This window comes from Terrapene carolina, unplaced genomic scaffold (assembly GCF_002925995.2).
Source record: "Terrapene carolina triunguis isolate 2854851 unplaced genomic scaffold, T_m_triunguis-2.0 Scaffold88, whole genome shotgun sequence".
NCBI classification, from domain to species: Eukaryota; Metazoa; Chordata; order Testudines; family Emydidae; genus Terrapene; species Terrapene triunguis.
This window is the reverse complement of record NW_020664439.1, coordinates 43131078-43146427: the sequence shown is the minus strand read 5'-3', so window position 1 is coordinate 43146427 and position 15350 is coordinate 43131078.

The following is a 15350-nucleotide window of genomic DNA, read 5'->3' as shown; positions in this document are numbered from 1 at the left end:
TTAGGCCAGCACTGAGGGCTTTAGAAAAAGGCGTCTAGGCTCATCCCAGCTTCTATCTTCCCTTCAGATAACGCGGTTGAATTGTAAAAGTGGAGAGACAGAGGTGTCCTCCTAAGTCCCACCCAGTCCATTCCCTGCCGTCTAGAAGTCCCGAGCAATGGAGTTTCCCTTGGGGGAAAAGGCTTCCCATGTGAGACATCACCCCTTGGGAGACAGCGTGGTTCTCTCTTCATTTAGGGCCTGTCAGCCAGTTTAATCCACAGGACAATGGCAAGCCCCAGCCAATGGGTAATAATTGTGAGCAGGATTTCATTCAACACCTGTACACGATATAAAAGCGAAATTGCTCTGAACTAGCAGAGGGCCCAGTTCAGCAAGGCACTAAGCAGGTGCTTAAGTGCCTGCTTAAATGCTTTGCTGAACTGGGCCCATAATACACACTGACACCGTAGCAAGCCCCGAGCTTTATGTATGCCCCTCCTTCCCTTTTCTCTGGTCTTTATTTCCCACCTGTTCTGTGTCATACTCCCCTTCGGCCCCCATCCATCCTGCAGTCAGGTCCGTGCGGAGGGACCCTTGGCCTGCGTGGACACATGGAAGCCAGTGGTGCTCGGTACTTACAGCTGACAAGCTTGGGCCAGCTCCCTGCGTGACACTTCATGCAACTGGTTAACGAGCTGAACTGCATATTTGCAAATCGCCATGAACTTCGGCCTGTGGTCAGTACACCTTGGTGCAACCAGCAGTGGAGCAGGCCGAGGAGCTGCACAAAACTCAGCAGCTGTGGGCGGGGGAGGCGGGTGGTTGCTGAGGAGAGTCCAGCACTGATGCTGAACGGGGGAGTGGCCTGGGGGGAGAAGTCAGGGGAGTGGGGGCACCGGTGAGTGTAGCTGTGTTGGCTGAAGTTGTAGGCAAGGAGGGGGGAGGGTTGCTGGTTGCCTGTGGGGTACATGGGGTTGTTTGCAGAGGCTGGGTAGGGAGTAGCGGGCAGCCTGCGGCCTGGTGCAGCTCTCTGTTGGCTGTGGGAGCTTAGGACCGGTCTTGGGCCCCTCGGCTTGTACTGCTGCCACCTCCTGCCCCAGCCACGCGGCTGCTGCCACCTCCTCCCGGCTACTCCCTTCCTGGCTGGGATCCCACCGCGGTTGCCGAAAGGGGAGGCCGAGCGGCTGCTCAGCGGTCTCCTGTGACCTGAAGGTGCAGCTGCAGCCAAGTGATTGCTGCTTTCCGGCAGCTCAGCTGGAATGCGTGAGGGCTGCCAAATGCACAAGTGTCACGGGAGACGCGTGACACTTGGGCAGCCCTGTGTGTGGGCACAGGGTCTCCTCATGTGGCTCCAATTACAGGATCGAGGTCCTAGATCCAAAGTGCGATAGGGAAGAGACTGGGACTCGATTCACTAGGCGAAGCATCACAAAGGCACCAATACAGAAATACAAAATAACCATCCAATGCTTTACTACAACTCAGCTATATGTTGTCTATTGCGTAATCATTCACTACGGCTATCGCATTATAGTAACTTTTTGTATTTCAAACACCAAATCTAACCCCATATACTTTAGATCAGCGATACTCAGACTTCAGCGGTCCAGGAGCCACATTAGCCAACAACATCACCCAAAAGAGCCACAGTGGTGTGAATTCATTGTTTCATTTACTATAGTGCTATTCATATTTAAACAGTATGACGGGAAATAGAGATCTATTATTCTCACAGCAAATAAGTTAATAACCTAGCGCAAGTTGAGACCTTAATTGGTTAATAATGTAGTAAAAGCATCCTGATTAACAATTAAATCACACCATGTTTTAATATCATGTGCTGCAAAGAGCCACAGGAGATGCATTAAAGAGCCAATTGCGGCTCACAAGCCAATTTGAGTGTCGCAACTTTAGGTGATGCATTCTTGCTACCCATTTTCTCCATTTTTCATTTGATTATTTACACCACATCATCTAAAAACAAAATCAACATCAGAAGGAAGAGGGGAAGGTACCAGCAGGACTAATTGCCTTTATATTGATCTTTTAGGCTCTCCATTAAGCATGCTTTATGTCTATGAACTTTTGAGATATCTATAGTGATAGCATGAACATGTTAAATCGTATCCCTCACTCATTCTTAACCTTACCTTCCTTAACTTATCCCTATGCTTGGAAGGATTTCATTTCTACTGGCAAATGTCAGCAAACGTTGATTTCACTGTGCACACACACACACACCAACTAAAATATATTTCCACCAATAATAGAAATGAACAGATAGGCAAAGTATGAAAAATCTTGCTTTAAAACTTAGAGTTTAAGGGTATTTACTTCATATATTTTGACATACGATATTGAAAAAGTGTGTTAATGGTAATAAAGCTTTAATATTTTTAATTAATATCTACTGTCATTAATTATACCCCATAATTTCCCACCACTGTAAACATTTAAATTGATCAAAGATGCTTTAAAAACATTCTGTTGAAATTATTTAAAAAAAAAAATCAAGTTCTGCTAAGTCTACTTATATCTGATCACAACAACTGATCAGGAAATGGATTTTGCAGTCTGTAAGAAATTCCAACGTTATCATCATGAACTAGGACCGAAAAGTCAAATTCTTGAAATGTTTCGCGGAACAAGATATCCTAAAATATTTTGTTTTGGAAACATCCAAATGACCTTTTCAAAACATATCATTTTTGACAAGGCTGAAATCTTATAATAAAAATGTAAATATAATCAACTAAACAAAGAAGTCAGAATGAAACACCCCATTTCAATTTCAAATGGTTTCAAAAAACATTTCATCAGCAATTGACGAAACTGACACATTCCTGCAAAACATTTCAATTCAAACAGCATTTGCCACGGAAAACTCTTCCATCAAATATTGCAACCAGCTCTACTTACCACCAGCAGCTGCCTCTAAATGGCATTCATTTCAGGTCAGCTGGAGACTGTTTATTCCAGGACCATATGATATTTAGCACATACTCTTCAGAAGTAGCTCGTATGTGGCTCTTGTGAAAGATGACTTTGGAAATTAATCTTGTGGACAAGGTGGTGGATCTGGAAGAAGGTCTCTCTGAAATATATTGGATAGGGACTAGATTTCCTGACACTTTGTCATATTGTACAACTCCTGCAACGACGGAAGATTATACTGTGTGCAAAAGAAAATTTCCCAAAATATGTTTAGAAGACTCAGTCATTAAGGAGTCCTTGGAGGAGGTCGGCAAGAGGGGAAAGAAAGAGAAACTATTGCCCATTGGTTAGAACGCTGGCCTGGGTTGGGAGGTTTTCATGTTTTATCACTCTGAATCAGGCAGAGTAAGGATTTGAACCTGGTCTCCTCGATGTGGGCGCCCCAATCCAAAAGCTCAACTTTCAATTAAAAAATGGACATTTTCACACAATTCCATGTTTGCAAATATGTTCAAAGGGTTTTGTTTTTATTCCAGTGGGAAACGAAGCCGAATTTCAAAAGCTCTAAAGTTGCTACCCAGCCGGAACTGTCACCCTCTGGACAGCTCTAATCTGATGTTCACATATCAGCCCTTGAAGTTGGTGCCATCACCGAGGAATATCTGTCATGGCAGCAGGGGCCATGTAGAAGCAGGCAGAACTATAAAGAGAGTTATTCTAAAGAAAGGAGTTGAAAGGAGCAGGGTTATCATTATAGCATTTAGAGATCAGCTCCTAAACCTGGAAAACATGAGTTGGAATTACTGTCACACTGATAAATGTGATGCGCCAAACCAATGGAATTGTTTCCTCAAGACTTGCAGGGCAAATTACTGAATTTTGTCATTTTATTTGACAAAGCAGTTGTGTCAGGCACCTGTTTTATTGCCCCATTTTACTCATGTTGCCATCCACTTAAGCAAGACAGCTGCTGGGGACGCTAGCCACGCGGCATGGATAGCGAGTCGAGACCTCCACCATAAGGATAAGGAGGAGTGCTTGCTTCTTTTCAGTGGGCCTTTCAATTAACCGGCTTCAAATGATCTGTTGAGGTCATGGCTCCCAGCTGCCATATTAACTCCATGCCTCCCCTTCTGCAGCAGTATAGGCGCCGACTTTCTGATTTCCCTGAGGCTGCTCGACCCCCACCCTGCCCCCATTCCACCCCTTTCCTCAAGGCCCCACCCCTGCCCTGCTCCACCCCCTCCCCGAGCGTCCCACTCTCGCTCCGCCTCTTCCTGCCCCTGCTCCTCCCTCTCCGACCCCCATGCCTCCTGCCCGCTGCTGAACAACTGATCAGCAGCGGGCAGGAGGAGCTGGGGGGGAAGGAGATGAGCTGATCAGCTGGGCCCCGCCAGTGGGTGCTGAGCACCCACTATTTTTTCCCCCATGGGTGCTCCAGCCCTGGAGCAGCCACGGAGTTGGCACCTATGTGTAGAAGGGAGTTTGAGAAACCATTTATCACATGTTCCATTACTACCACACCACCCTGTAATTCTCTTGATAAACACTGGAAGGATGGATGGATTAGCCTACTAAAATAGCCATTTTAAAGGGATGCCTCCAAGCCCAACCACTTCCTGGAAGTTGCTTCTAACCAGCCTCCCACCTGGCTGAGATGCCATCACTAAGCAGCCCCCTCTTCCCCCCTCCCTTATACGGTGGACTAAAAAAAGGATTTTTTCCCCCAAAATAAACAAGATTTTAAAAAAATTTAATATATTCTCAAAAATAAACCTGTTTAAATTTGAAATTATGATAATTTATGTTAAGGCCCAAATTTATTAAAATAAAATAAAAATTCTGCATCACCGAGCCCTCAAATTTTAATGAGTTAAAGAGCCTTTTAAACTATAGATTCAAGAGGAAAAACATCTAACTTTTGAGGTCAACTCAAGCTTTATAATACATATGCTACAATGTGACTACTGCATTAAGTATCTAGAATAGTCAGCCTTGTCAGTGGAGCAAATGCTGGTATTTGTGTCTCTCCGAACGTAAATACGTGCAGCTTCAGTTGTGCAGGACAGCTTTTGCCTTAATCACTTTTGCTTTGTTTGGTTAACAAATGCACAGTATAGTTTAGCCATTTGGACTAGTTCAAATTGAGAATTGAAAAAGCCAGAAAGCTTATTTTCATCCAAGCTATGAATTAAAACCAGCTGGGAGAGGATGAGATCTACTAATTCTAATTTTAAAAATTTTAAACTCTCACTGAAATCAAGGGGAATTAGGGCCTAACCTACTTAGGTGCTTTTAAAACTCCCACTAGGTGCCTATCTGCATGTTAAGGTACTTAAATATCTTGAAATTCTGGCCCATGATGGCCAGAGACAGAATTAATTTACTACAGTTAAATATTTCCTTTAAGAAATCAGTTTTGAATGCAAAACATGTTTTGAGACTTAGTTTTTTCCTTATGTATCCAGGCATATTTAAGTGAGTTTTATTTAATGAATAAAAACAAATTTCAAATGCTAATTTTATACAGTAATTGAATTCCAATTTCCATCCAAATGCACAAATGGACAAATCTTAATTTAAAAAAAAAAATCTAAAAAATGCATCATTCACCATTTTCTATCATGAACAAATTAAGAAGCTGAAAAAAAATTATGCTAAGCTATATAACTGATTAAATTAAAGGCGTGTGGATATAGCATATCCTCCTCGTTAGCCAACAAAGTTCCAAATGTAGCATAAAGGCTTTATTTGGTTGCCAATCAACATGTTTTAATGGCCATACCAACCAATGAGAATTAACATCTCTTTAGGAAAAGAACTAGAGTACAAAGCGGTCATGGATTCTTCAGTTTTCAAAGGAAAGTGGGGACAGCTTAGAAAGAACTTTGAGATTTAGGGTTGAAGCGTACTATGCAAGAGCTAAAATATTTTATCATTTTGCTCTCCAAGGAGAAAGGGTCCTGCTCTCCATCATATTTTGTATTCATTGTTTCCTCGGGTCATGTCAGTCCCAACGTGTTAGGTCTCTGAGATTTCACAGGCAAGAAGGCCTGCATCCACCTTACAGAAGTGTGTACTACTAATAAACCCTGTTGTATGCAGGGTTGTAGCCGTGTCGGTGCCAGGATATTAGAGACAAGGTGGGTGAAAAACAACAAGGAGTCTGGTGGCACCTTAAAGACTAACAGATTTATTTGGGCATAAGCTTTCGTGGGTAAAAACCTCACTTCTTCAGATGCAAGGTGGGTGAAGTCATCTTTTATTGGACTGACTTCTGTTGTCTCTTTCACCAACAGAAGTTGGCCCAATAAAAAGACATTAGCTCACCCATCTTGTCTCTTTAATAACCCATTAATCCCCACGACAAGAGGGATAAAGAGTAAGAATTTCTAGTACTGAACTTGGTCCATGAAGACCATGTGCTGCTTCTCCTTTAAAACTCAACACAAAGCCTATTGAAGACTCCATTGATTTTAATTGGCACCGACTGGATCAGGCACTTTAAATTCCACCTCGTTTATTTCTCTTTCTTATCGTCTGCGTGACTTGCTCATTCATGCCAAGGCAAGAAGGCCAGTGCCAGGAGGGAAGGGCATAAGGACACTAGAGCTCAAGCTAGAGATTGCAAGGGTGTTACCTAAGAAAACAAACAAAACTGCATCGAAACATGCAACTGATAACCCACCATGGCCTGTTGTCATCTTGATCCATCTGTGTATTTGTTCAGATACGTGAAAGCATTGCATGCCAATAGGTCTGTAACGCCTTACTAATTGTTCTGACTACACATACAACGCCCCCCACCCCAATCAAAAAAAAAAAAGAGGGTAAAAATTCAGCTGACCTCTCAAGATTACCCATTATCTTAACTAAAGGGAAACGTTTTAGGGGGAAAATCTTGCAAAGGGGGTTCAGATTAGAGTTGGTCAAAAAACAGAGGGAGCCAATTGACTTTGTTTAAAAAAATTAAATTGGGAACATTTGGAGCTGCTTCAGTTCAGATTCCCAAATAGCAAGTTCAGCACCTGTTTGATCTTTTTCCAACATGTTGCACTTTAAAATATCCCAAACCAAACTTATCTAAACCTGGAATTGCCTGACACCTGGGATCAGTTTGGGGCAGTTTTCTGTGAAGCTGAGGAATCCAATTACTGAACTGGTAACAGGATAAAAAGCACAAAGGGACAAACCTACCCTTTGCAATTCACTTACTGTCCGCTAAGTGGATTTAGTGTAATTAATTAATGGAACACTGTACAGGATACAAAGCATGAAGTTTTAGACTAGATAACAGTGCCACCTAGTGTACAATAGTGGGCTCTGCGCCTGAGTACTTATGGAGGCTCCTTGGACTGAAGCCCTGTTGTAGCCATGGATGGTACTTGAGCCGCCTACATGAGCTCAGCAAAAAGGCTAAAGGAAAAAATGTGCCTAAGGGTTAAGCTCGTTTTTCCATGCTGCGATCCCCCTCTTTCAAGCTTGTCAGTTATACAAACAAAATAATTCAAAGACATTTTAACATGTATTTTCTGTAGGTCTTGAATTTAAATTTCCCTTTGGGGTGGCCTTTGAGCTATACTTCCTGATTTTCAAGAAGTGACGTGGGTTTAAAATTAGAGGTTGGATTATAAAGGAATTTATAAAGAGCTGGTGGGTAAACACACATTTCTGTTTATACATTTAGGCTGGAGCAGACCAGCAATTTAATACAAATTCCTAAAAATCCAACCTGGGTGTCATGGGGCATTGCAGGATTCAGTAACACAAGGCAACCATATTCCAGCCCCAAGCGTATGGTAGAGGGTAACTAATTCCAATTCCTGGACTAATCAGTTTTCCATTTTAAGGTCCAACTGTGAGTTAAGACTATAAAACACACCAACTATTGGATACAAATTTTTTAAAAGGAAACCGGGCTGTTTAGTTATTTGCAAAACCATGTTGAGTTATAAGTATCTGACCACAAATTAGACAGAAGTTGCCACTGATGTGGTTTTTCCTTAAGAATTTATGGCAGTGGTAACATAGTGTTGTAAAAAGAACGCTCGTGATCTATACAGAGCGGTGGTTTGTGATTGAACTAAAGTCTTTGGCATCCTAGCCCAATTCCTACCAATCGTTCCCCCCCCCCCCCTTTGGACACTTGTAAAATAAATGAATAGCACATCTCTGGAATAATTCTCAAGATCAAATGCTTGTGTATTTGATGCATAGGGATTTTTAGTGGGTTTGATGGGGCTGAAAGGACTTTTAAAATATAGTTTCAAAATTGTTGCATATTTTCTTCAGAAACATGTGAAAACATAATTACCAATATGGCAAACTACAAACATCACAAGATCTTTCTTCTTACATGCCAATACACTAATAACGTGGCCCTAAATCCCCAGCTTATGCTATTTTGATAGTGCTTGTGTGACATCTGGTGGTCAAACCATAGATTGCAAAAAAATTGATCCCTCAAAGAACTCAGTCGAGAGAGACCCCTATAATGAACTCATTGCAGGGTTGGAGCCATATAGATAACATGATTATGTAGGCCAAGATTTTCAAGTGACTAGTGATTTTGGATACCCAACATGTTTTTTAAGGGCCCGATTTTCAGAAGTCACTGAGCACCTACCCTCTGGACATCTGACCCCTTTAAGGGGTCTCAGACTGAACCACCAAGAATGGAAGCATTCAAAAATCACTAGTTATTTCTGAAAATCTTGGCCATAATGTTTAGATAAGCCACTACTATTTTTTTTTTTTGGTATTTTAAACGGAGAATATTAAAAAGATGGAAGCTAACTGTTGAAGACGTGTATTTTTAGAAGGCATGAGAAACGCCGTCGTTGAAAAGATCTTAAGACAACCACAAAATTCAGGCATAATCTTTTTATTAGGCCGAAGATTTTAGTATTTTTCATCTGCATAAATCAGACTCAAAGTTTAATAGGAAAAAAAGCAAAAACTGAAGTATGGACCACTGGTATAACCCTCCCTACAGTATCTCGTTCCAAAACTCTGCATGAAAACATGCCTCCAGGTCTACTCTCTTGCCCTGTAAAATGGTGGTTTTGAGACTGGTGCACCAATTGGCTGAGAAACAAAGCAACACAGGAATGTTACATTCATTTTTCATTAAAAAAAAAGTCTCCAACTATACACATCCCAAGAAGAACATGAGAAGAAGTTGGTATTTCTTTAAAAGTAGCAAAGTCTCTGCAAGTGGGACAGTTGTTTTAAAACAAGATTTTAAAAGTCGTTTGAGTACTTGGAGACTGAAGGGGGAATCTTCTTAGTTCTCCGACAGGCTCCAGCCCACATGGTGCTCCCAGTAGAGGAGGAGGCTGCTGCAGCCATCCATTCCCCCTGGGCTGGCTCTGCAGCGGAGATCAGATGCCCTCACACAGGGTGGTGGTAGACGGAGACAGGGTTTCTAACGGCCCACGTACAGAGAGCGTCCCCTCTTCAGCTGTAATCAGTGCTGCTGGAGTCCGTTTATTTTAACTGCAAACATTAGGTAAACAGCGAATATTTCACTAGTGAACAGAATTCCTCTATGATCCAGATGTGCAGGACTGAATGGCAGTGTCTTCGGACAGTGCACATCTCCCCTCTTTAAAGGGCCCTGGCTGCTCCAGTAAGATTCTCAAGTGACTGTAGTGACACGGCAGGGGGAGTGCCGTGGTTCAGTGCGCTGTTGAACTCCACCATACACAGCTCTTTGTTCTAACACTTTACTTCCCAAAAAGGTTTGCGTAGTCAGGAAGGATGGGCTTTATATGCACCTACAACAGAAACAAAAAACTGGACTTACCTTGTACTCTAAATTCTGTCCTTTATGTAGCTAAACAATTCATACATCTTTAAATGTCAGTTCCCCCGGGCCTCCAATTTACCTCCTTGCAACTTTTGGTTCAAGGCTCCGTAATGACTTCAAAACCTCTCCCCCACTTCAAGAGCTTTGGTAACTTAACAGAGCTGTGGAAACAAACTTGAGAGTGCAGAGTCTCTTTGGAAACAATTGGGACCTTAACGAGTGAACTAATGCCATGTTTGAGGAGACAAAATAAGCACTAGTCAGATGAATCAAATCTGAAAAAAATAATCACAGGAATGAGCATTGCCCGGAATTTCAGGGGGGGGAAATTCCTAACTTGTTTCCTCTGAACACAAGCAAGTTTATTTTTCAAGATATTTTACTCAGTTTCCAACAATATAGGTTGCATGTTACGTGTTCAGAAGACTAAATTCTATCCCCAAATCCTTCTAGTCTGTTGCTTGCAAAATCCATTAAGTTCAGGCACAAGCAAGCCAGACTCATCTCTTTTGCTCCTGATGCCTATTACATATAAATAGTAATTATTGTTTCTGGCAAGGCTCTAGTTCTGTTATGATTTTGTATTTTAATGATCTGATTTCTTAGTACTCTCTACTGAAAGAATATATTTAACAAGCATCCACACTTCCTCCACGAGAGGGTTTTTAAATTATGAATGTAATAAAGACAAGGATGTTGCCAGATGATTAATAGCTTAAAGAGACATTTCTTACTAAGCCAGTCATTTTCCCCCATTTGCCACACATTCAATCCCTGTACATTTTTATAACATTCAGCAAGAGATGCACAGTTTAACTCTAGAGCTACATAACCAAGTTAACCAGCAGTGCTATTTTTGTTTCATATAAAAGGAGTAAAAGCAAGTCAAGTTCTACCTGTTCTACTGACAGATCTACATTGTTTAAGTATCTCCTTAGTATAAGATAGATGTCTACTATACGCAGCTTTCTTCTATTTAATGCATACAAGATGCCTCATTTTGTAAATTGGTCACAGCTCAAACTACAGAAAGTTGCAACATTTCACCCCTATAGAACATCCAAAAAATAAATAAAATAATAAGTCATTGTCTGCAGTTCAGAGTTATTGAGCTAATCAAATTGAGAGAGTTCTCCAGTGAGTGAGATCCCAAACTGAGCTCCTGTCAACATTCCCTTAAAAATCATTTTAATTTTGTTTTAAAAATAATAAAGGTGAAAACACACTGCTCAACGACAACAGGGTCAGTGCTCAACCTTAGTCCTTTCATACAATGCAAAAACACACCCAAATATAGTTGTGATTTAGGAAATTTATGAATCTAAGTCACTTTCTAAGGTTTGAGGGTTTTTTAAATTTTCCATCTTAACTTGAACAAAAACTACAGTGGCTACAACAACAAATACTCAAAACTCCCAGGAAATAGAGGTGGGATAGATATTATACTAGAGATAAAATGCAAACTAGCAAAAGAAAGGCAGTTTTTCCAGGTGTGCCTAATCATCACAAGGGAAATACAGAAAGTATGCACGATGTCTCACTTTCAACCCGCAAAAAGGGCACGGTAGGACCGGAGGGGCAGCATGTTGCAGTCAGTATTACGGTTCAGCCTTCGTTCAGCAAGATACTTGCAGACAAGACGACCACACCCACTCTTAAGTACCTTGTGGAATCTATTTCCTTTACGTTTATTTACATCAGCAACAGAGTCCGTCATTTTAAACTAGAGATTCACACAAACTGAAAATAGGGAATAAAACTGATTGGCAATTGTGGTTTACATGTGTTACAAGTCGGGTAGTTTGAGTTACACCAACAATCTCAAAATAGGTAACGCCCCCATTTCGTGCTTGTAGTACACTTTGACTGTTGACTGGACAAATCTCTTCAGAACAAGATCTGATATTTGCTATGTATTAGACAATCCAGTTTAGAGCGGTTTATGGAACTCTCAAATACCACATTAATGGAATTGCTGACAGCCTTAACTACAGCCAAATAAATATGCCTCTTATAATAAAGGCACTCTCCACACATCTGAAGCACTATACGAAATAGCAAACTGACTGCAGGTTAGTGAACTCCATCTCCTTTAAGGGATGAGGAGCATTCTTGAACAAGACTTAAACTGCCTACGTTTCACAATGTAAACACTCCAGTGGGTCCTGTTCTGCATGCCCATGATGAACTGCAGCCCTACACTAGCAATTGTGTAAGTGAAGTGTGCAGTTAATATCTTGGTTCAACTTTCCCTGGCGTTCCTTTCTCAGATTCCCCGCATTGGAATGTTAAGCTGCATATTTGAGTGTCTGTTCTCTAAAGTGCCCCATAATCAACTGAAATTAGCATACTTCTCGGCAAGCCACTGGCTGACAGGCTGGCAAACAGATGAGTTTAGAGAAACATGCATCCAACTCTCCACTTCACTACATCACAAGGCTGCAGATTAAAGATCCTTTAAAAAAAAAAAAAATCAAGAAATGTGCATATATGAAATCATTTCAATGCATTTGTTTTCCAGTTAAATATGAGGGTTATAAATGCGCTGTGCTACGGCTGATGCCACCAGCTAGCGGGCCTAGACGCTTCCCCCTCTCCCATTTAGTGTAATTGAATTTGGGTTCTTAGCAAGTAGGCATCAAGCCAAAAGACAGCAGGAAAAGGTCCAATGTCTAAATCATGAATGGAAAACCCTAAATTCAGAGATCTAGGCCAGTGGTTCTCAAGCCATTTGCGGCCCAATCAGCACAGAACTGCAGTCCATCCATCCTCAGGGCCATACAGGTAGTAAATATATTGTGTCGATGCGGCCCACGTAACACAGAGAGAGCTGCATATGTGGCCCACAATGGTAAACAGATTGAGAACTACTGATCTAGGCATAGTCTAGCTCAGGGGTTCTCAACCTGGGGGTCGTAACCACCCTGCCTTTCCCCTACTGCTAAATGGGAGGGCGTTCTGAGATGGTCCTGGTTTGGAAGAGGTTGAGAATAGGTTGATCATAAGGAAAGGTTCCGAAACATAGGCCTCTCAGTCCATCAAGTGACCAAAGATTCCAGTGAATTAGGAAATCAAATACTCATGGACCCGTGTCCTCTATGGAAAGTGCTCGATCATTTCTGATCCGAGAACGGACTTGCTTGGGAATCTCACATTCTGAGAAGTGTCCCACTTGGCATACCACCAACATACCATATATACTCGTTCACAAGCCGAATTTTTTTTAGTAAAAAAGGGAAGCACCAGAGAAGGAGGTCGGCTTATGAACGGGTATAGAGAGGGAGAGGTGGGACACAGCCCCTCCCCCCAACAGAGGGAGCAAGGAGAGGCAGCACAGCCAGAAGGGAAGAGGCGGGGCCAGTGTCTCTCCGCTTCTGGCCACGCTGCTCTCCCCCCAGCCTCCCGAAGCAGCTGCAGCTCCGGGGCTGGCAGGCTGCAGCCCTGCCGCTCAGCCCCGCCCCCCAGAGCAGGTTGTGGCCACGCCGCCAGAGCACACTGCGGCTGAGCCATCCGGCCCAGCCCGCTGGAACATGCTGTGGGCGCCGCCCGGTCTGGCCCACCGGAGCAGGCTGCGGCCACGCTGCCCAGCTTGCCGGAGCAGCTCCAGCCAAGCCAGAGACATCCTCCCCAGATAAGGAGGGAAGGGATGGGATGGGGAGAGTGTGGGGGTCCTGGACTGGGGGGGGTCATGTGGGGGTGGTCACAGGGGTTACTCCCCTGACTCCAAGCTTCTCCCCCCCCCAAAAAAATTTCCCCACCAGTTGCTTTCCCGGCCTGTCAGGGTAAGCAGCTGGTGCGCCAGGACACTGTTTACTTAGGTTTACCTCCATGCCTGCAGACGCTCGAGGTAAACAAACTGTCTCGGCCCTCCAGTGGCTTATCCGGTTGTCCGGGAGCCAAAGTTTGCTGACCCCTGAATTATAGGGTCGGCTTATTGAACGGGTTATAAAAATTTTCCATTTTTACTTATCCATCTTGGGGGGTTGGCTTATAAACGAACCAGCTTATGATCGAGTATATACGGTAATTCATTTTTTAAAAGTTGCCTCGCCTCTCGCCAATATCCTGAATTACAAAAGCAGACATCTAAAATCAAAACGACTTGTCACCATTTATGCGATTTATTCTTTGCATTTCACTCACCTTGGACAGCAAAACTAAACTAAGTTTCATTTTTGGTTAAAGGCCAACGGATGCAATTTTTGGTCTCAGACACTAGGACAGGTGTGCTGGGGTTGTATTCACAACAGTGTAGAGGAATGCTTAAAAAAATCCATGGACTTTTCTAAACCAAGATGCACGAAGTTTAAATGTTGAGCTTACAACTACTTAGGCCTTGAACCAAGTGCCCAATTCAGCGAAGTATTTGAGCAAGTGCCTAATTTTAAGTATATGCTTAAGAACCTTGCTGAATTGGGCCGAAGGCTTGATGCTGCAAGCCCTGGTGTGGTGTACGGTTGGGAGCACAAGGCTGTTGCACTATGCATGAGCACAAAATAAGACTAAGTGCTAAGCATAATCCTCTGCACAGAGCAGCCCTCTGGGCCTACTCCCTTACTTGAAAAAATTACAGTGTAAGGAAAGGGGAGCAGCAGAGCATGGTGAGAAAGTGGGCGAGGAGATGCCATGCATAGGCATTTAGTTATATGCTCTCTCCTATTCAGTCTCAAGCCGGCTACTAGGAGTTGGTGCAGCCATCAGATTCCCCCGCGTTCTGTCTTGCACTTAGCTAGGCAACATTCCTACACCACATGGGGCAGGATCAAGTCTCTAGTACAGGAGCTGGCAACCTGCGGCACGCGAGCTGATTTTCAGTGGCACTCACACTGCCCGGGTCCTGGCCACCGGTCCGAGGGCCTCTGCATTTTAATTTAATTTTAAATGAAGCTTCTTAAACATTTTAAAAACCTTATTTACTTTACATGCAACAATAGTTTAGTTCTATATTATAGACTTATAGAAAGAGACCTTCTAAAAACGTTAATGTATGACTGGCACGCGACACCTTAAATTAGAGTGAATAAAGACTCGGCACACCACTTCTGAAAGGTTGCCGACCCCTGCTCTAGTATATCTTAGATCAGTGGTGGGCAACCTGCGGCCTGCCGCTTCCACTGGCCGGGAACGGCGAACCGCGGCCACTGGGAGCTGCGGGCAGCCGTGCAAATGTAAATAAACGGTCTGGCGGCCCGCCGCAGGTTGCCCACCACTGTCTTAGATTGCACACTTTTGGGGGCAGGGACTGTCATCTTTTTGTTCTGTAGGTACAGCGCCTAGCACAATGGAACCCTGGTCCGAGATGGGAGCTCCTAAGTGCTGCCATGCTACAATTCATAAACAAAAGGGATGAAAAGAGTGTTTAAGATAGTCAAGTACCACGGAGAGGAGCGGAAAGATACTTTTTGACGGAATTAAAGTTATAGAATTGGGGTGGGGGGGAAGAGAGAGAAAAGAGAAATGGGATGGACAGAACAGCTAGAAGGGAATCCAATTTCAGAAGAGAGACCCAGAAGGAAGATGGCTACAGTGAAAGAGGAACTGAAACGCAACACTTCACCTTAGCCTATTTATAGAATTTACCTAAGATGTGAACAGTTGCTAGTTACCAAATCCTACGTTAAAA